At 32.0% G+C, this 24,375-nt stretch overlaps 1 protein-coding gene across 1 annotated transcript in view; it reads left to right on the top strand.

The window, feature by feature from the left end:
• The window catches only part of Pgi (glucose-6-phosphate isomerase), a 565,311-nt gene that overhangs the window by 21,992 nt on the left and 518,944 nt on the right, over positions 1–24,375 (top strand). The window lies entirely within an intron of this gene.

The following is a 24,375-nucleotide window of genomic DNA, read 5'->3' as shown; positions in this document are numbered from 1 at the left end:
TTACCTACAATTTAATTTTTATCACTAAATAAGATCATTATGTATTAAGAATGATATCACGTTAACAGTGTATCTACCTATATAATAAGTTTAAGAAATTTGGCTCTCAAAAAAATCTCAATCGTTGTACTGTTGATATTTGGCTCTGTTGACTAATGACTTTGCCTACCACTGTCCTAGGCTATGGGGTACCTGGGCTTTGAGTCATGATTAGGCGATCGGCGGATTCTTCTGTAGTGAATGATCTGTATTTTTAGTTTGTTTATGTGTTTTTGTACCAAGGTGTGCAGTTTTTTTACGTACCTATGCGAGTTTAATTCGGTTCATGAGGAGAGCCACATGAGGTTTTCCTCTTATTGATAGTAAGTAGTAAAGTGATTGTAATGACCGACCCTGAAGATTCCTGTCAAATTTCAGCTAGATACCTCGCACGGAGACCATACTCAATCTGGATTAGCCGACTTTGGTTGAGCTTAGATGGAGAACAGACCTTCCTAATTTCTACTTACCAAGCTAGTGGGCTGTAGGGCAACATACTATCAGAAGAAACTTGCTAGTTTATTGTAAAAACATATTATTTCTGAAAATACTACGAATGGTTGAACATCGCTGTATTAAGTGTTTTTCCGACCAAAGAAAAGCGTCACGGGGCTTAATTAAACGTCAGATGGTGTTCGTATTTATTTTTAGAAACGTTTCTTTCAAATAAAGCGAGGTTTTTCCAGTACCATGTCGATGGTTATAAACGAAAAAATCATTTTGTGAAAATGCCTACCTTGATATATTATGCTGGTTTATGAGTTCTTTTCTATTTCTTTAACCGACTTCGTTACAGCTCAAACAGAACCTTACCTCATAATTAAGGATTACATGTAAATTGTACGTAAAACATTTCACCGTGGCACAGTTCGCCGTGAGCTTTCTATCGGAAAGAGATGACCGTATACTATACGGTCTCTAATTTTATTAGATTAATTAATATGAACACTAAGTCAATTTTGGCAAAATTCATGAATTCAAGAATGAAAACCTAACCTAACAAAAAATAATCCAGTATATCGGCTATTTTCAAAAATTGTTTGCTGCTGGCTTCCTGTAAAGTGTAAACCGACAAGAGCCGTGCTTTATTTAGACATGAATTTTATGTCAGTACTATACGACCTCCAAGCTCTGTCAGCTTGGCCTAATAGAATCTCCGACTTGCTTATGTGGCGAATTGCAGGATGCCGATCACATCCTCTGGGAGTGTCCCCATATGTCGGTTGAAAGGGAAGAACTTCTCAAGTTGGTCCGACCCTCAGTTGGACCGGTCGGCCATTGCGACTTGGTATCTACGAGGGAAAATTTCTCAGCTTTTAAAAAGTTTGTGGCATTATACGGCGAGCGAGAAGGTCTTTTCTCATCGAGAATTGACCGTAATACATTATATGGAATTAGGGATCACGCACACTCTAGTGCACGCCAACCAAGGTCTTGGGAAGTTGCTCCTGGGACACTTTCGGCACACATTTTAACAGCGCCTATCGTTCGTTACGCCACGGTATACACCTGCATAACGGGTGTGGAGACGTGGCGGGTGGTGAAGGGAAAAGCATGTACTATAGATACGACCCAAAAAGTTTGGACGGTCTTAACTATACGGCCATATATTTCCGATATACCATTTTCACGGTGAAGTGTGATACAGCGAACTGCATACGTACAAGTTTCCGGACACGATAATAAAGACCCTTCTAAAAATAGTACGGTCCTCTAAGGTCTTTGCAGCTTTAATTAATGTGTGTATCTAATCTTCGCGATGGTTTAGATCCAGTGCTGGATAGAGGCCTCCCCTAGCACTTTACATTATTCTCAGTCCCTAGTCATTCCCTGCCAGTTGCCACGTAGTTCCGTCGAACTTGATGATTTTATTAATCCAGCGGGTTTTATAGCTGCCGTGTATAGATCCACCAGTATAAGTTGTCGGCTAAGTGATGGCGCCATATTATGCTAACATTTGACATAATATCATTCAATATTTTTAATACTATGACGAGCTTAGTTCTAAATTCGAACACCTGACGATTTATGATGGTATATCTATAGTCGTTTAGTACCACTATGTAACTGAATTTGTTCACCAGTTAGTTATCCAGTAGCCGAACGACATATCCGTCCCATTAACATTCATCATCTCGGCGACCTCTAGTCTAGACTCCAACATAAAACTTTGCACTAACACCATATCGATAGGTAATTATTTTATGATCTATAATGGAGTGATCCACTGGAATTGTTGTCTGTTAATTTAGAATATTATTTTGGTCCCAAAGTTTAACGTCCACGTTGGCCGCGCGGCTTAAGCGTTGGACTATCACGTCGTGGGTCCCAGGTTCGAATCCTGGGTCTGGCAAGTACACATATTGTTTTTCAATTTGTGTGTGAGTCAGGGTATGCACCTAATAAGTTGAGCAAGTGGTTGACATCCATTTCTCGTAAAAAACTAAATTTGTTAATACAAACCTCTACTTTGTGGAGGCCCATAATATGATCTTATTAGGATCGGACATGGTCAAAAAAAAAAGTTTAATGGTTTGCTTGCGAACTTTTCTGCTACACAAATGCAGGTGAATATTATTTTTTTTTGAAACCCAATGATGAAAACATTGTTAATGAAAAAGTTAAATGTAATTTAGATAATCCACATCGTATAAATTTGCGCATTTTAACCAAAACAAAATTCCACACGAACACGCGTCGCTAGTCGCTACACGCGAAAATTGCCACAGTGTATCTACATATTATCATTTTTTTTTTCAAAATATGGTTGTTTGTATAAAAAACATTTCATTTTTTATACAATGTTTATTTTTAATAAACCATTTCTTTTATTCAACGAATAATTCACAAGATTTTGAGAATGTAACATTCCATATATTATATTGAACATACATACCTTGAAAACACCTCAGATATATACCCACTAAAAAAATCGTAGGTATATGAAACAAAAATACGATGGTCGACGGGTTTGAACTCGTATAACCAGTGGTATCGCACCAACTGTGCATTAACCAATTATGCTACGGGCCTCCTATCTATTTGTGACTATTTAAAACTAGTAGGTCATACATGAAATGCATATCAAATTGCGTTATTGTTAACTATGTATGACCTACTAGTTTAAATTGTCGCCGTTATATAGGAGGCTCGTAGCATAATTGGTTAATGCACAGTAGGCGCGATACCAGTGGTTATACGGGTTCAAATGCCGTCGAGCATCGTATTTTTTTCATAATATATAATTTTTTCTAGTGGGTATAATATATCTGAGGTGTTTTCAAGTTATGTAGGTCCAATGTTTATTTGATTATAGACAGGTGTATGTTAGTCTGGAGTCGCCTTAATAATAATATTATAATCGAGCAGAGTATAGACGTCCTCACGGGTCATCGAATAATGCATTATGATTATGAGAATCCACACGTGGGTCGGAAAACTTCATCGGACAACCAAGCAAATTGCATTTTAAATTCAAATTTGAATTACGATGCAAATGCAATGCGGTTGAATGCGTAACTAATTTTATTTATGATTTGAAATATGCATTTAAAAGTCTTGTTATATACCTCTTCTTCTTCTTGGTCGTTCCCTTATGACTGAGGATCGTATCCTCACATAAATGCACCCATCTTCTAAGGACCCTGCCTTTCCACTCTTCCTAAAACGGCCTCGCGTTTTAATTGTTATGTACTTACTCAATGTTTGATTGAAATCATAAACCATTTGTCTTTATTTTCATTTATTATATTATTTATTGCGACTCACTTAGGGAGGGAGGCACGATTGGACCCAATCGGTCCAATAGCATTATATCATGATGTTAAAAAGGTGCGAGCAGATAGGCTTTCTTGATTTCTAATATTGTGGAGAGTTCCGGATGCCGCCAAGCGATATTATATTGTGTTAGTTATTTATTACTAATTGAGTCGCCTAGAGTCATAACTCATTTTTTGCAATTTTGTCATTTTTGAGTTAAATATACCAATATTGAAACTAAATCTATATAAATAAAAATTGTTGGGTATCAAAAGTCACTTTAAACCATGTGAAAATCGTTAAAAATGTTGACTGTTGATGTCTATTAATTTCTTATAGTATGTTGTGTATCTGCGGCATTAGGAGTATTGTACATATTTTAAAAATTAATGTAAATCCACTCACTCACTCAATAATATTTAAGGAGTTCAATATTTTTCTTCTAATAAATTACAGAAAAACAGTGCTCTGGTGGTTTTTTGCGATTATCTCAAAACTCGATTTTTTTGGAATATGTGAGTTATGACTCTATGCGACTCAGTTATAGATTTCAGTTTTTTTGTAGGTACCTACTTTCTTGTTATCAGTTTTTAGACGAGTCGCACATTTAAACTGATCTCTACTACAACAGGTCGTCAAGTTTTGTCGGTAAAATACATGTCATTTAATATACTGCAGCACACAGCGTGATTGCAACATATTTTGAAGTACACAGGATGAAAATAAATGTCGCCTTACCTTTAGAACCAATATCGGTTAATACATTTCAACTGATGATGATGTTGTATTAACAAAACCGGCGTTGTCCGTTAATATTTGCCAGCGCCATCATTACGGCCCGATTAATACTTACAGGCACGCTTCTCTCGAAACATAGGATAGAAAGTTAGCTGGGCGTAAAATTACGTCCGTGTGATTTAACGAACGTGGAAAGTTGCGGCTCACACGTATACAAGATCAAAGAAAACTTTTATAAAATCAGGTTTGTAAAATATGAGCGCTGACAGACAGGAAACGGAAATATATTTAAGTAAACCATTGTTCGTACCTACACATCTGATGGAATTGCGAAATATGTAATTAAACGTAGTTATGCAGAATGTAGCCAGTCCACAATAATGTCGAGCTGAGATAATGGCACTTTAGCAACAGCATGACATTAGATGTTATTATTGAGAATGTGTATAATAGTGCATGAAAGATACCGAAAAACGAATTGTAAAAAACTTAAATTAATCAGAACGTATAATAATATGAAAATACATAATTTTGAAAAACTTAATAAAAAATAAAATTAAAAAATTTGACCGAGCGGGATTCGAACTCACACTTTCTCTATCCACTCACCTGGATAGTGAAAGTGTTATCCAATATATGTCAATAATTGCTCCAAGCCAAAAGGGCGTAAGTAACATGTTGGTAATTTTTAGTTAAATATGAGGTTGGGTTACATAAAAATATCTACAGACTGGCAAAAGGGCGTTCTTCATAGACTGAGATGACTTCAATTTGGGCGTAAGTGATAACCGTACAGAAAGCCAAAATGATTATAATAAGCAAATAAAACATACCAAAAATACAAGCAAAAACATGAATAAAATAATGGAAAAAAATTCGGTGTTTTCTTTATGAACTTTGTATTTTTTCTTGGACACCCAAAAGGAATTAAGTGATTTAAAAGTTCTAATTGCAATAAATAAATTAATTAACACTACATACCTACTCCAAAACAATATTATTCTACCATAAATGAAAGGAAAAAAAACTCCAATAGGTAGGTACTAAGAAAGAAGTTGTTCTGATTAACATGAAATTTGTTCACTCTTTTTGTTCTCCTGAATAGTACCGATTAGCCACTAACGCTCTTTCGGCTTGAAAAAGTCGATATACCTGCCGATTCGTGTATGAATCGTGTGAATTAATCCAAAGAGCTACGTTAACTGAAGGCTTCAAATTACTTTTATTTTGTTAACTGTCAATTAATTCATGTTTGAATTGTATTGTATTGTTGTTTAATTTGATAAAACGCATTTTTTTTGTAGTACTTCAGTTGAAAATGTCCCTCTGAGGCGGACGAAACCGGTCCTAATTTATTGATTAAAAGTGGAATAAGTACTATAAAAAAATGCGTTCTATTAAATTAAACAACAATGCTTCAAATTACTTTGATTGCAGAATAAGAATCTAATAAGTACTCTTAAATCTTATAATTATTGTCTCTGTTCTGGCAGAACACACTAACTGGAGAATACTAGTTTTGAGTAATTTGACTTTGAAGTTGTTAAAATGTTTGAAATAATGGTTTATCATGTGAGTTTATTATGTAATCGTAAAAAGGATGACTTTAAAATAAAGACTGTTTATTTATTAAGAAGGTTTCCAGACGGTAAAGTTTGAAATAAGGAACATTTTGTACTAACTCAATATGTATTTTTTTCGAATAAGTGTTTTCTGCTAGAACAGTGACGCATTTTTTCGAATTAGTGTTTTCTGTCAGAACAGTGACGTAAATAAATATGTTGCGTGTGAGTATTAAATAATAATACGAATTTTAATGTATTGTTAATAATTATTATGTCAATAATAAAATTAATGACCTATATTTTTTAATTCAAATTCGTTATTTTGTTGTAGCTAAAATTAGCTTGGCAATATTTTAATAAGTACTTACTTTTATTTTCAGATAGTAAACCAATAATTATTCTTTTTACTAAGATGAATAGCTCACGATACGCAGAAAATCCCTTTCAAACAACTTTATCAATTAACTGACAAAAGTTTGATATTGCGTTTGATGTAGCGTTTTGGCGAGACCTGCATAAATTAATTACCCACTATATATATTATTCCATTATTATGTGCGATTAAGAAACTATGACTATATCGAGAACAATGGTGTCGAATCTATACAAATAATAAAATGGAAGCGTCCGTCTGTGATATTTAAATATTTTCATTTGAATATACATAATTTGAAAACATCACATGCATATACACACTAGAAAAAAATCATTTTGTAGAAAAAAAAGAAACACCCGACAGGACTTGAACCTGTATCTGCTGGATTCGCGTCAGTATGCTTTTCCAATTAAGCAACTGGCTCTACTGAATTACGACGATTTTAACTAGTAGTTGTTACATGAAATGATTATCGAATGGCGTTATAATGTTGGCTATCGGTTTTAGTATATTAAATTAAGGTAGGTATCAATTGATTCTTTAATTACTAACCGACGTCAAATTATATATATTCAGTATAATATAGAATGTTACATTCTCAAATCTTGTGTTTTATTCGTTGAATAAAAGAAATAATGTATTCTATTTTCTTTTCTGACCAAAGCACTCGAACACTGTACTTTCGATAAATTTTGTAAATTTTGATATCTTATATTTGGTTTTCAAAGTATTAATTATATTACAATTAATAATAAGTTTTCAAAGTCATAATATTGTTTGAACGAATAAGAAAATGTATTCTGTCTCTATCTATGCGTATAGTATTTAAGCAAAGGCAAACGGCCTATCTGAATAGTCTTGATAATGGTGTTACAACCGAAATAGCTATCGACAAACCTTTTTTAAAAAAACCTGTAGAATTTAATATTAATTATATTATCATTTCTTTTAAAATAGAATTCTACCAAGTAAATGCTAACTCAATTAATTTTAATATTGTAATGATACAATGGTTTTTGTTAAAAAAAATACTGTATGTCTGCTTGTTTTATTTGAGGCATTTAATTTCAACGTTGGTAATCATTATATTCCGTAAAAATCACGAAAAACTGTCAAGCACATTTTGCGACTGAAATAGAATATTTAATTTTTGCAAAAACATTAGTGAACACATAGATAAAGCGAATAGTGAATTAATTTTAACGTCATTAAAATTAATAAAACATCAGATTTGAAGTTAATTCGTAAAATATAAAACTTTGGTGACTGATGAATATAATCAATATGACTTTATTTTCATGAATAATATACTAAACTTACATACGAAGGAAAAGTACTTACAGAATCAAAACCAAGAAAAATTCAAAAAAATAAAAATGGAGGTTTTTCACTTTGGAACTGTTAACCTCATTTAATCTCAAAAACTATTATACTGCTTTTGATGCAATTTGCACAGATTATAGAATACATTATTGGTACTAATTAAGTGCAATTTCGTTTAGATATCTAAAATGGTTCCTATAAAAAGATATTTAAACCAGCCTCGATCATTATTAAATTATGTGTAGGTACTATCAGAAATGAGATAGATGCGTATAATTAGCAAGGAAATATGCATTTTAATGTTGTATACCGTTACCTGCTGATTACATCATTTCTCTGAAATAATGTAAAAATAATTACAAGATAACTTTTTATATACAACGTTTTTAAATTTTCTGTTGAATCATACTTAACTTGACTTGACTAGCTTAAGCGATCAAAAAAATTTGTACTTGAGATAAATAATACTGAAATGTCATTTTAACATGTCATATTGATTTCCATAGTAACGCACGTATATATTAATAATTTAGTTGTTAGGACCCCAGACCCCTAGCAACTAATAATGGTGTCGAAATAACTTTTCATTCAAAACAGGATTAACCAAAAATGAATTCGATTCCACTTAAAGATGGCATAAAGTATTAAAAAATGCATTGGCATCGTGTTCTGATATAATATTCTAAAAGTTTCAAATGTCTTGCTAGTCGGGAAGTTAGTCAAAAATCGATTGCAAGATTTGTAACGGACAAAGAACCACCGGACAATTAATAAGAATGTGAGCTAAGAAAAATGTTGTAATATGAAGTACTTCCTAAAATGTACATAGGTATTAAGCGAGTTTAAAATGATTTTTTGACAGATCGATACAAAGTAGAAAAAAATATAGAGCTGTATAGAAAAGTCGATTTTAATAGTTGGTAATAATACTATTATAATGGGTTTATATAAATATATAAACCAGGAACACGGCTGGACAACAAGTTAACTGGTTGAAGGTGAAATGCTTCAGATTTGAAAAAATAGTCGTTCAATTATAAAATATCGATATGGCCATTCCGGCTAATATTTACAAATTAATATTGCCCTTCGGAATCGTGCTCCAACCTTTCCGAATCAATTGTCAAAGGCGTATATAAGCATCTATCAATAAGTTCACAAAAGCATAAAGATTTAATGGTATTATGTGAAAAAGGTGTGATACCACAAGAATTCCACCACTGGTACCAATCTCTGCCGAGCTCAACCAGCTTTATTGATAGGAATGCAGAACCTGATGTCGGAATTGATACAGAGGAGGGGTAGTTTTTAATTATTATTCGTTGATCTTTCTTTACTTTCATTATGTTATTACTTAATTTTCATAATTTTCATTGGTTTGTTATTAGCATTAGATTTCATTAAAAAAAACCACTTAATTCATTTACTTTAGGTATTTATATCTTAAAACAGAAAAAATAAACATGTTAAAAGACTATTTGATTCAATAAAACTTATTATTTACCACATTATCTTTATTATTACTTATATCACTACCTTTCATTATCCTTCTTTTGGCTAACATTGTTGAGATTATTAACAAGCAAAAGTCACCAAACCATAATTGAGCTACCTTGCCTCCTTCAAAACCTTCCAGATGTTTTAATTAGCACCAAAAAGTAAAATTACCTTAAAAAAATTATTAAGAAGACATGAGAAAATAATTTAATGTAAATAAAACCTTAAAAACACTAAAATCTGATTTTTCCTTCACCTCCAAACTTTCAAATGACGATATCTCAAAACTATGTTTTTAGGGTTGGTGACTTTTGCCTGAACGGTGACGATATATAATGGGATAATCGATTAAAAAATCTTGCAAATGTGAATAAATTTAAGTGAAAGTAACAATCAACAAAGTAACTAAATGAATACAGCTCCAAGAGGTATAATTATTCTATCATTGTATTAAAACCCTTCCTGCATCTTTCAACGTTAAAAATTGCTAGGTACCTACCTATTAATCAAATTTTGCAAGGAATCTCAGAACATGACCTTTCACTGCGAAGTTCCAATGCATCGTTCAAGAACAAATAATATATTCAGCGAAACTGGACATATGGAAAATATTTACTTTCATTTTTTTCCAATAATATTTACGTTTGGTTAAAAAATTCCCCTTCGAAAGATTGTTTTTTTTTCATGTTGCCTGTCAAAAGGCAATAATATGAAAGTTGCGAAAGTTCACCGCAGTTCAACGCCTGAGCGCTGTCAGTCCTATTGTACGTAGTTTCTTTTCAATTACCCGCCTATTCTTTTGATATTATTTTTCGAAATTATGAAAATGCGTCTCGAAAACCAATTTATTATTAAGTATAATATTTTCAAAAAGGTCTGCATATGCTACCCAACATAATAATGCGAAATAATTGATAATATTCAAGATTCAATCGCAAGTTTTATATTGAAATTCAATCAATCAAGACTTCTTTATACTTATTCAATAAAATTGAGCCATCAGTTTTCTAAAGCACGGTTTTATTAAAAAATAAAAGTTATTCTGTCGTGAAATGTGTTTAGAATAATAATTTATTGCTTTATTAAAATATATAAAATATACTTTTAATACTTATTTAATTGATAATTACTATATAGTAGAGACTATACATAAGTAAAAAAGATAAATACTACAAACATATACCTACCTCTCCAAACCAATACACCCCGCAATCGAGCATATCAGAAGGCCCTACGTTTAGGTTTTAAAGCATCAGCAGTTTTTTTTATGTCTGGTTATGTCTTAGGAGTAGATATCCAAGACTGAGATCGCCTCGCTCTCAAGTGTGCTTTGACTGAGTTTACAGTGAGGAGCACGGAATTAACAAAAACAAATGGTTCTCATAATTAATAAATATGTATATAATATAAAAAAAACATGGCTAAAATATTATGAACATACAAAACAGGATGAAGAGATCTTTTCGCCGCATTTTTTTTAACACAACAAAATTGGCATATGTGGCGACCAGGTGGTTGGATGGACTTGAGCATCTCTTTCTTTTCGGATCACATCACCACATTCCCAGATAATCTTGTACTTCTCCACCACATGGACATATTTATTTTGTCGGATGACGAGTCCAAGCCAAAAGAGCTTGGCAACGAATCCATCAGTGCCAGTCAAAAAATTACTGATGCAGTGGTCAGGAGTCAAACCGGTCAAAAAAAGAACACTTATGTGTTCAGCGTCATTTGACGTATTATCTGCTTCCTCATAGATTCTTTTTTAGCATCAAGGTTTAGAGGCGGGGTAAGGTGAAGGTACCTCTATGTGTAGGTCAAGAAGGATGCTCCCGGCTAGGACAGGGAGCGCATCCGTAGAGATTGAATGGTAGGCCTTGGTAAATAATGACAACAGCACACTGCACTGGCTACTTAAGATAATAGATTAATTAATTCTTACACTTTTGTGGATACTCATATATCATACGCCAGTGGCGAAGGGTGGATGTAGGCTGTTAAGATCCGCCATAAATAGTACACACTAAACTTTGTCAGTCATACGTATTTATTTTTATTGAAATAAGACTACAATTTACAGATGGTGTTGGTTAGTTTTCAAAATTCAATTAAACCCTGTGAAACCAAGCCATACTAAATAATAGTCAAAAAATACTCTTCTATCCATAGAATATCTAAAATAATGCAATTAAATCATACATAACTTTGGATATTTTATAGATAAAATAATATTTTGTATCAATTATAGTTTGGTTTAAGCAGGGCTTAATGAATTTAAAAATAATATTGTACATAATAATTATGTGTAATATGACGTATTCTTGATCCAACGAAAACAAACAAGTATGAATGAAAAAGTGTGTATAATTATGTCGTATCGCCCAGAATACACCAAAACTATTATGGTTTGGTTTAGGCAGAGTTTAACTGATTTTTAAAAACTACCGAACATCATCTGTAAGTTGTAGTCTTAGTTCAATGAAAACAAATACGGATTACTAACAAACTTTATTGTGCGCTATTTATGGCGGGTCTTAACAGTCTACCTCCACACTTCGCTACTGCCATTCGCTAGCAGCGTAGGCAGCGGTCCCCATGAAAATGGCGTCATATGCTATTCTGATGGCTATTACTCTTAGACCTCTGGAAGGCTGTGTCGGCTTTGTAGAGCTGCGTCCTGGCATGGTGATAGTATCTATTAAAATACAAACAATTTGTGTCAATACATACGTCTTATGGTTTTTCTTTCTTCCACTATAGTTCTGCATTACCTACCGTCTATTTTTCTTATACACAAGTTAAAGTAGATATCAGCATACATTATAATATTATGAATGTTGATTGGATACTCCAGTGATAGGCCTATGACCCCCGGGATTATTTAAAACTCTCCAGCACAGAAAAAAAATGAGAAATCTGATGAATCGAATTATTGTTATAACATACCTAAAAGTATTTTTGCAAAGCAAAGTTTTGCGAGGAAAACCTACGAACATTTCATTGACCGCAAATATAGAAATAGTATCACATTTCAGAGTAATTGGGTCTTGTAGAGTTACAAAGTTTTCGCAACAAGGTTTCTCTGCGCATATATTTTCCAATAGGGCAGCGCACTTTTGATAAGACCGTCCCTGGTGTAGTCTATAAATGAAACTAAATTTGTGATAAAATTGAGGTGCATGTCGCCTACATGTCCCCACTGTCATGCTGTCGCCGCGACAAATTAGGTCTATGGTTTCCCTGTAAATTCACTGAAGAATGACACTGATAAAGAGTGCCAACTATAATGTATCAGTAATTTGAATTATTATTAATTATTCATGCTAATTTATATTAATTTTAACAGTTTCTACGTGTGCGTACGTTAAAATTACTTGCGACATGACATCCATGAACCTGCAGACCTTGTAGAAAATACATAGTGCCAACCGCTAAAAACAAAAAAACGTGATTTTGACATGAGTCGAAAAAGTGTAGGCATGTAGAAGATGATAAAACGTTCATTGAGTCATGCAGGTGTCGATGCAGTGCAGTTCAACGCGAGATGACCTCATTGTTGTTCTGATGATTTCGGCAGATTTTGCTAATTGACAATGTTCGTTTAAAGGTTCAAAATGTGCTGCGGGATGGGAGCATCAGTCTGATAACATTTGAAACACCAAAAAAAAAACGACGTTACACACCCGTAGCGGCAGCTATCTGTAACGTCGCGTGATAGTATACGACATGCACCATAATATAATTCACGCTTAAACATTCACCATGGTATACTTTTATTCAAACGGTTACTATTTAAACTCTATTTTAATTCAATGTATCTAACTAAAATGAATAAAAAATCGCATTAAATGCATAATATGAAGCATTCAACAAAGCTTAAACAAAGACAAGGTGGCGTGTGTGCTTTTGACATATTCATGTTGGCTTTAGCTGCGAGCCAACTGTGCAACGCAGGATTTGAATATACATATATTTGCTAGACGACTTTGAATAGTGACGAAGGACATACCACATTTAAGTATACCTAACCTTTGCAACAGTTTGTGGTGAAATGCTGTATGTCTAGCAAGTCAGTAAATCATAGATGTTGTGATTTTCTATTATTCTGTTTATAACACGAGTGTTAATACACTTTCGCTTTTACGTTAATAACTTATCGTTACACTGAAGGTTTACAGACGACGAATGTATTTTTGATGAAAATTTGTTGGGTTTTAACAATGACATTAATATGGACGAATCATCTGGAAAAGAAAATGACACTCACTTTATTGTCGGGTCTGCCGAATGGCAAAATCTGTTCTAACGCCATTACAATAAAGGTGATATTGCTATAAATTCCTGATGCTTTTTGTTGGGTCTGCCGAATGGTTCGATTCGAACGGGTTCGCTCAAATAAACATTGACATTAGAAACACTGCTGTAACGCCATTACAATAAAGGTCATATTGCTATAAATTCCCGATGCGTGATATCGCATAATGGAAATTGCGTGACGTCTACCTATACATGCGAATGCGCGAATTTACTTGCTAGCTACTGTATTGAGTGCATCGTCCATTAATAATGTCATTGAGTTTTAATGAATAAAAAATGTCTTCCATTTATGAATAAAAAAAAAAGTGAAGGTGGCAACTTTAGGTATGATTATTTTTCAATGAATTTGTATCGGTTCACGCAAAAGTTAATGCCAGGGACAAAAATGACTATAGACCAAAACAAAGTCTTTTATTATAGATGGTAGACTAAGTAAAGAATGGTCAGAAAAAATACCGTTAAAATATAATAAATTAATAAACAATATAATTCTTTATTGTTTATGTTGTGTATTTTTTAGCACTACAACATGCCATGATACCGAATGGAAGTAGGGTAGTGAAAAGTCAAGTGAACAAATCACAATCGCAGTTTTTGAGAAAATTACAAAAATTTATTGTGACTTCACTGCGAATCGAACCCGGAGCCCCAGGATTAGAAGCCAGTAAATAAATACAAAAAAAAAATCAACTGATGACATTTTTACGATATTCAAATTCAACTTAAAATTTATTTATTTTACAGGGTACAGTGAACATTACAAATTATAAATTTAAGACGTTCACAACATGCCATTTAAAAGCAGAGAAATAGTATTAAAATAGAGTAAAGAAAAAAACATATGCAGGCTCACAAAAACAGTATGAAAAGTAAATACCTAGGTACCTGCAAAATTATAAAAATTATAAAGTATGGAAGCACACCGAATGAACCAAATGGATAAGTATTTATAAAACAAACGACCACCTATACTCATCCTCACGAATATGGAATATATCAACATCCGAAGCGATTTCGTTGAACAGAGTTATTGCCCTCCCAATTGGCATCACCGATGGCAGGTTAGTTATGCACCTTGGGAGAACAAACAACTGATGCTCTCGATTTCTAAGATAGTTATCAGGGACACACAAGTCAATACTACCAAGAATGGCAGAGTTCTCATTTACACCACGTATAAATCGTAAAAAAATCGTGGCTAAATATTGATAGCTTCTAGCGTTTAAACTACATTATGTAAGCATACCTATGAGAAATCCAGTTGGATAAAGCTACGGATAGTATCCATATAGCCTCGAATAAAGGAGTCTCAAAAAAAGCTTTTGAACTCGCTCCACCATATTAAGGTCGTATTTCAATTGATGCGTTTAACGTTCAGTGTGCACTATTTATGACAGATCTTAACAGCATACTTCCACCCGTCGCCACTGCTATCCCATTCAAAATTGTTGTTAATTTCATGAAATATAAAATTTAAATTATAACTATTATAACACATAATATATATAAACGTATCAATACTCGTAGCTAAGTACCTACACTTACTGTATAGTATTATGACAATGTATATAATAATAATATAACATTCATTATATTATAATATATGATAAATATATTTAAATCAGGCTAACTCCAATTACACGTTCGTGACAGGTACTTCATTAAACCTGGCCTAACTACGGCACTTCAAGCGAATAGGTGTACCATGATATAATATATAATATATATATATATATATACATATATTATGTACATGCCGACTTATAAATACCTGTGTATAATTGTGTAATATATATTATATACCTTAATCTTTGCATGAGAGCAAGGAAAATTCCGCTGAAGCTAATTACGTTGCTTTCCCCTTGGGAATTTTACCCGACGTCGGTTTTGAATCGTCTAGGAAAATTTTAATTTGTATATTATATTTTGCGCTTTGTTTATCTTCATAATATATACATATCGTCACCCCAGTTCTAACTTGACGTAAGTGCGATTTAATAGTTTTCTGTTAATCAAGTTTGAATATTAAAATGAAATAATATTTGCTGTGTTGGCCATGGTAACTGGATAAAAACAAACATGATTAAACAGAACGGTGACAAAACAGAACATGAAAAAATACAACAGTGACAAAACAGAACAGCCAGAGCAAAAATAAAACATTCATTTTTGTCGTAGGTATCTATTTATTAATTAAATACTTATACAATTTAAGTTTATAAACAAAATATTTAATATATATATATAATCACTACGTGTTGGCCATTCCGCGTAAAAACCTCAATTTATCTGCATGTTTTTTTGTAATCATGAACAACTCTTCAGAATTATTAAACTCATTATTTCGTTGTACCTAGTCACCCAAGCATTTTGAACATATTAGATTGAATAAGAAGAGATATACCTAGCTTGCTGGCAACACCGAGTTGAGTCCCGTTTAATTGAGGCTTTCCAGCGATTAGGAATGCAAAAATTTTAAATCTGTGTTATTAAAAATCTATACAGCATATTATGGAGATGCGACCATTTGACACTTGACGGTACACTTTTGGTGAATGATAAATGAGGTTGATGAATGATAGGAGCCGGTATCACGGCTTGCCAGGTATTCAGAAGTATCGCTTGGTCGACGGTCACACTACATCAAGCTGACCCGGCCGTGGATCACTAATAACTACTGAATCAGTCTGTATAATCGAATTAATCATTAAACGGCGATTTAGCCTACACTCACCCGTTGTCTTCAGGTAACTTGAGATAACTGAGTGTAACAATCACGATCGACTAATGACCCGTTACTGAGCTGTACCTGGACTTGTGACAATAACTGGGGACTTGAGGTAATATAATATATAGAGATGAAAGCGACCATAATCGGCCCAACCAAACGTTTTAATAAGGTAAAGTTTATAAGTTTCCAGGATCGATTCCCATCTGGATTTAAAAAGCCAATATTGATTTACTGGTGAATTTTTGCTTTATTTATAATATTATTTAGTTCCTGGTAGTAGTCAGAGTGAGTAAGAGAGAGTTTGTTTGAGTAAAGTAGGTATATACTAACTGTATCAAAAAATATTGGAGCAGGAAGAGGTGGGGCTTAGAACTGTATGATCATAATATAATGAGGAACATGAATTAGTGGAGAAAGCTCTGGAGAAGGTCAAAATCCGTCGAGTAGTACCGTTAAGGAAAATGATAATATGATAAATGGTTTATATAATACATATTATAATTTTTAACAGAAGGATCAAAAATACTAAGGAATTAAATTATTCCTACAACACAGTTTTAAACAAGAGAGACAAATTATGAGTGACTGCGTTTTGAATTACCCATTTATTTTTATAAAATGTTGACATAATGAAGAGCTAATTTTAGAAAAAAAACCGATAAAAACACGATTTTTATTATGTAGAAAAATATAGTATTATAACAAAATTGAATAATATCAATTTCACTGCGTTACGTAGTACTTGTAGATCAAGTGAAATTTCTGCGAAAATGAAGTAATAAAATTGGCTTTATAGCTTTGTAAATTCCAGTGGTGAAGACTCCATACTAGGCGATTATTTAAAGCCTACCTTCGAAAAATATTTTTAATTGCATATTGACATATTTATAATACTTAATCACTTCATTATTTTATGTTATATAAAAAAAATATATTTTGCCAACGAGAGATGTCGTATATGTAGGAATGTATTACAGTATTACACAGTTTACAAAACAATCTGCAAAGGTATTAAAAAAACACAGCGCGCCGTAAATTAAATAATAAACGCCGCGACGTCTCGATGTAAATTAATTTTCCGATTATGTGTGAAATAATTCTGAATTTTTTTCGTATGGACTTTACGTCTCGTAACCTCAGCAAGTCTGCTGATTTGTACGAAATAAGGTAAGCTCCTATCGCAGAGCCTAAAACATTCGCGCATAATATTGTTGTCACGACTGCGCACTTTGTCCAAAATCATTAATAATTAGATAATTAAAAAAATAATTTTAACGGCGTTTAATCGAATATTAATAAATAAGTAAGTATATATTGTTTTTAAAAATAAAAACAAATTTTATCTAATGATTTTTGGTGGGTATACATGTTTTGAAAAATACGTAATTTAAACAAATCGCTCATTTTTATGTCATCAATGAGTTTTTGAAGTTTCATTGAACTAGTGTGTCGTTGTCATTTATTAGTGTGTACCTATTCATTAGTAGTAAATATCGTACTATTCTCGTAAGTATACCTGACAAGTGTGCTCTTTTATCAGATCTCCACAGCCTACCTCTTTCCAAAAGCCACCCTTCGCCACTGGTAAATTCAATGTGGTGCTTCATTCAAACATCTCGCAAGGAAATATCTATAATATTTGGCTGTTAAATTTCTGATTATATTATGTATATTTTCCACTAAAGCCCACTGGATCATCTAACTAACTGATTTTCTTCACTGAAAATACATAACAACTAAGTATTAAGTAGGGATTGCAATACTGAAAGAATATATTTCAGTATTTCTGAACAACGGTATTAATACCGGTATTCGTCAAAACTTATTTTAGAAAAAAAGAAGTACCTATTAATAGTTAATATTAAAATAGTATATAGCATAAAGTACCTACCTAAATTTAGTATGTTGACCTTTTAAAATATGTATAGATCACCGGGTCAATCAGTACGGGTACAGAAAAATCTCGCTGAAATTCAACATTCAAATTTTTTCGATGTACCTACTATCAACGTTGGATCAATAGTTGTAGAATAATTGGAAAGATTTACTACGAATGTTTTCTTTTTCGAAATATGTTAAATCAACGTGACATTTATATAAGTAATGAAGAAATTACATTAAATTCATTTTTGAAAAACATATACGTGTAATATGCTTTCGTAATACCGAAATTACTATGTAAAATAAATAATTATGTTTTTTATATATTTTCCATTAATAAACCATATCATATGAGTGTATTATTTTTTTACATTCTTTGTTTTATCCTCTCGTACAATATACATATCTTAATATTATAGAAAATAAAAACTTTGTTTCCAAACCATTGTCAAGCTACGTAAAATGAAAAAAAAACTGAAAATCTAATGATTGCTAATTTTAAATGCAAACATAAACAAAATAAGAAGAGACAAAATAAGAATAAAGCTTTTTTATGCTATTTTTAATATTTTTTCTCACTTTATTAAAAACGTGGCATGGGAGAGGAAGGGAGGCGGTTGGTACGCGGAGTGTCCAGTGCTAATATTATTTATTTTATTTTATTTTATTTTATTTTATTTTTATTTTATTTTATTTTATTTTATTTTATTTTATTTTATTTTATTTTATTTTATTTTATTTTATTTTATTTTATTTTATTTTATTTTATTTTATTTTATTTTATTTTATTTTATTTTATTTTATTTTATTTTATTTTATTTTATTTTATTTTATTTTATTTTATGTTATTTTATTTTATTTTATTTTATTTTATTTTATTTTATTTTATTTTATTTTATTTTATTTTATTTTATTTTATTTTATTTTATTTTATTTTATTTTATTTTATTTTATTATATTTTATTTATTTATTTTTTTTTTATTTTTTTTATTTTTTTTTTATTTTTTTTATTTATTTTATTTATTTTATTTATTTTATTTATTTTATTTATTTTATTTATTTTATTTATTTTATTTATTTAAAAAAGACACGTTGAGTACTTTAAATTATTAATTCAGGACGTTCACAACAGGACACTTAGAATAAAAAGTACTCAGTTAGAGAAAAAACAAAGTAGAGAAAAAAAACAAAGCGAAAAATAGTTTTTATACATTAATAATAATAATACGTATATAATACAAATCTTGGACAAGAAATATGTCAAAAATTGACGGTGGAGTGTTATGAATGACAAGATTGCCCATTAGAACCAAACTATCATGTAGTGCATTTGGGCGCCTGAACAATATCTTAAAAATGACTTCCCATTGTGTCTTAAGCGTTAAGTGTTCAACCAATGTGTGCTACCAACGCTCACGTATGCATGTGAAATATAGACTCTTAATAGAAGAAAAATAAAAAAATACGAGTAGCGTAACGTGGGGTGTCTTATTTTTTTCAAAAAGATTTTTTCTATTGGTTTAATATATTATTTTCAAAATTATGTATATAATACATATATTATAATAGTATGTGGCTCTTCAGTGTCTGTACGTAGCTAACTTTACTACTGATATATGCGCATACTATTTATTATAGTCTAAAAATATAGGCATTAAACTTAGGACCAGTGTCGCATCAGCGATGACGACGTAATTATCACATTCGTCAAACGGAATCCCGCTGTGACAAGGGTTGGTTCACTAATTTCGATCCCCCCTTTGCCGACATGCAAAGTCGCCGGTGACGTCACAGTTCTGGCGTCATAGGATAAAACTTCAATTTTCATGAAAACGCATTATCGTTATATCTCACAGAAATTTGTTTACTTACTTATTGCGGGTTAAATTACGTCGCATGTCAAACATTGTACAACCTTTTTATCAGTAGGACTAAAATTTATCCATTTTATATTAATTTATAAACGGCGCATATAGAACAGTGGTTCTCACGAAAAATTTAACAGTGGCCCCACAATTGACATTGACAGTTCTATGGAAACTTCTGGTGGCCGCACCAAATTTCACTTTTATTGTGATTGAAAAAAATAAAGCTAAATTTAATTTAAGTACTAAAAAAAGGATCAATTTATTTATAGACAAGTTCATTTAATAAAAGATATTTAAACATTTTAGTACAATAGATATATCTATTTATATAAAAATAATACACGTGGAAATTCCTAAATAATTACTCATTTTTTCCAATGCGAGCCAAATGGCTGCTTCTAAGTTTACATCTGTGAACTGGCTTCGATATTTGTTTTTTTTTATGAAGTGAGTTCACACTGAATGATCTTTCACAGTATACAGTAGTAGAAAAAATTATATATTAATATAATTATATATAAATATTAATAAAGCAATTGTTGCCAATTCTTTGAATTGACTTGATCCTTGGACAACGTATAACTTCGACCAAAATTTTTCAACCGTGGTATTGTTAAAATGGTTTTTAAGTACTTAGTCATGACTCATTTCCAATAACGCATATTTAACGTTAGCCCAGTTAATTAAATTAAATAGTGAAAATAATCTTGGTGTAGACAATATAATTAGCATATTATAATATTATAAAAAAAACAAGTTGAGTAGGTAAACAACAACAAAAGTTCATTTACTGCAGTGCTTGAGTGTCTGAACGGAGGTGTAGAACTAGGGATTGCAATACCGAATGAAAATACCAATACCGGTATTTCGTTATTTCCTATTTAATACCGGTATTCGTGAAATATATAAAAAAATCAATAAATTTAGATATATAAATCTCTTTATAGATATAGGTATAAATACAATTATTAATACTTCATAGAAAGAATCTAAATACGTACATATTATAATATAGCTAGATAAAGATGTTAATGTTTAAAAAGGTTGAATGATTGGCACTTTCTTCTTCGAATGATCTTATATTGATATTGTGTGAAAAGTGATCTTAGATGTGTATGTACCGCACTGATAATTCCACCTAATATTTTATTAGTTTATTGTAATTTTTACACTTAGGTACACGTCTAATGACAACGGACTAACGACAAAAAATGTACAGTCTTTTTATGTCAATTAACAAATTTCGTTTCCACTTTAAATACCGAATATACCGGTATTGTCTGATTTTTGCAGCCGGTATTCCGGTATTGATAAATACTGCTATACCGGTTTTTAAATACCGGTATTGCAATCCCTATGACGTAGAACATGTCAATAGAATAACTATTCAAAAGAGAATGAATGCTCTTGGTATCAAAGAATGAATGGAAAAGAAAACTTTCAAAAAAATCAACGTGAAAGGGATCACGAACGGTCTGTCAGTGGGGATACGAAACTAAATCATGCTCAGTAGGGGGGAGGAGCAGTCTAAGATTAAATTAACTGTTTAAAACAAAAAGTCAGCTGTTTTTCGCCTTATCGTGGATATATTGGTTATCTATCTGTAACAAATTACTGTAGACAGTAGCAGTAGCGCACCCAGGGGGGGGAAAATCATCAGAATGATTTTACATATTGAAATCGAAAGTCAATAAACTATACATTGGGCTTAGACAAACAACACGGCAAAAATGATTTGTTATTCTCCAGCACCCTTTTTAGTAATATTTCTTAGATTTTAATTTCTAATACAAAAAATTCGAAACACTAATGTCAGGTTTTTTTAGAAACCCGTTCCCTAATGAAATTCTCGGTGTCCACCCGAATTCCGGAGTGGTATAGGTCATGGCTGACATGGTTGACAGGGATCTAGCCTGGGGGCCCGGGCTGTGGGGGGCCCGGCGTGTCGGGTTGACCAGATAAGTGAGATAAACACACATCATAAATTAGCTTTATTAGTAAAAAAAATCGCCTGCGGCGCTATTATACTTCATGACTATGAACATTTTAATTTATATAAATGTCCAATATATTTTCTGATTATTATGTGTCGATACTCGACAGCTCCATTATTAAAGTAGATATTAAAGTATAAGTATATATTAGCCAATACATCACTGTATAAGTACCCTCAATTTGAACTAAAACACAATTTGAAAAACATTGATGTAGTGTTTCATACTGTCTTTAATCTAAGCGGTGAATAGGGGGCCCGTCAACTACCCTAGCCCAGTGGTCGGCAAACTCATTAGTCAATACAGCCAAAAATATCAACAGTACAACGGTTGAGATTTCTTTTGAGAGCCAAATTTCTTAAACTTAAATTATATACGTAGGTAGTAAGTAGGTACACTGCTAATTTACTTAATAAACTTTAGTTAAAGTCCTAATTAACTTATAGGTAGGTACACTGAATAAAACTGAATATCATACGTAATAATGATCTTATTTATTAATAAAAATTAAATTGGAAGTAAGGTATCCATAAAATTGAATCATGACAATGACTGACATACTCAATGTGAATAATGGCCTTGCATCTCCTTGTAAAGTTTGGGTAAGTCAGGTTCGTATGTTGTTGATTTAATTTTAAGCTTCCAGGTTCCATTTAAAGATTCCAGGTTCTCATCAATAAATCGATTTCTCAATTTACTCTTGATTTCCTCTCTTGGAAATCTTTTTACTAACCACGAAACTTGCAATATTAACATTGTTGAAAGATTTTATTCAGTACCTAATTAAATACAGAACTTTATTTTTCTTGACTCTTCTCCTCAGCTGCTTTCTTCCTTGCATCATCGACAGAATATTTAGCACAAAATTACGAGTTTTTAGTTGTAGTATCTCTCTAAATTTGAATGCGCCAATTTTTCCCGACACATAAATACAGGTCGGGAAGCCATTTAAGTTTTGAATAAATGTGAAGTCTCGGTCTCTTCAACATTACATTTACGGTTATCCTCTTCCATTTTCTTTGCTCCTTCTTTGTAGCCATGTCAAATATAACAGAGAGCATCTGTAGCAGAGCCGCACTCAAGGGGCCAAAAAGCCGCAGTTTGCTGACCACTGCCCTAGCCTGAGGGCCCGTTTCAGGATGTGGGGGCCATGGTGTAGGTACACCGAGTGCAATAGACAAAAGACCGATAAACGAGATATAAGGCTGTGTTGTATTGAGTAGGTTGTGTATAATTTAAATGCAATAATACTTTTTTTGTCCATTTTCAATTAATATGTTGGAACCTCAATATTAAAAAACGAAAAATCTGCGATAAACATTCTGCGAAAAGAACGACTACACCCACTACGGTGGTGTAAATCAAAAGAACATTTTTTTCGGTGGAATTCGGAATAAATATTGTATTGTTGTTTTAATTTAATAAAACGCAATTTTTTTTTTAGTAATAATGTATTTTAATTTTAGCAATAATGTATTTTAAATTTGGTACAATATCACTATTTTTATTAGCCGATTAACCTTTTATAGCAATAAATATAAACATAATAAAATTTTAAATGTCAGCATATATTAATTTGTACCATTGTAATCAGTTGCTGCTAAAGTTGGGTTTCGGGAATTTCCCGACGGGATTTCTCGAGAAATTTTCGAGATTTCCATCCCGAATCTCGAAAATTGAAATTTTTAACATTTCGGGAAATCACGGATCTCGAGAATCTTTTCTAGTGATTAGGGAATTCTTTATTATCAAATATTAATTGAAAAAATGATTTTCTACATGAAAAAAGAAGACAGAAAACACAAAACGTTCAAAGACTGATCGGGGAATTTAACACAATTAATTCAGTTAGTGCTAACACCGCGACTGGCGCGTTTGAAGTAATTGGCCATTAGATATAATTAACGTTTTATTTAAATGTGGTAATTAAAAGGTTAGCAGTGATTGTGTTATTAAGCCAACGTCGAGTCAAAATGAGCGCAATTTTTTCAACATCAGGGAATTTTGTGTTTAAAAAGCGTACGCGATTGTCAGACGCAGCGATTTACGGTCTGTGTTTTTTGAAATTTCATTTTAATAAGTAATGTTTTGAATTATTTTTATTTTCCTTTTTGTCTGTCTTCTTACATAAATAAAAAAACACATTTTTTTGGAATTTGTCTGTTTTTATACTGATTTTAGGGTTTTTACAGGTTTTTTTTAAAATCTCCCGATATCTCGAGAATTCCCGAGAATTCATTTCGGGAAATCCCGAATCTCGAGATTGAGATTTTCTCGGGAAAT

The sequence above is a fragment of the Rhyacophila brunnea genome, unplaced genomic scaffold, assembly GCF_057557595.1.
Source record: "Rhyacophila brunnea isolate RB1 unplaced genomic scaffold, BYU_Rbru_1.0 scaffold_12, whole genome shotgun sequence".
Classification (NCBI taxonomy): Eukaryota; Metazoa; Arthropoda; class Insecta; order Trichoptera; family Rhyacophilidae; genus Rhyacophila; species Rhyacophila brunnea.
Note: the sequence above shows the minus strand (reverse complement) of the source record. Positions and strands in the feature narration are given on the sequence as shown.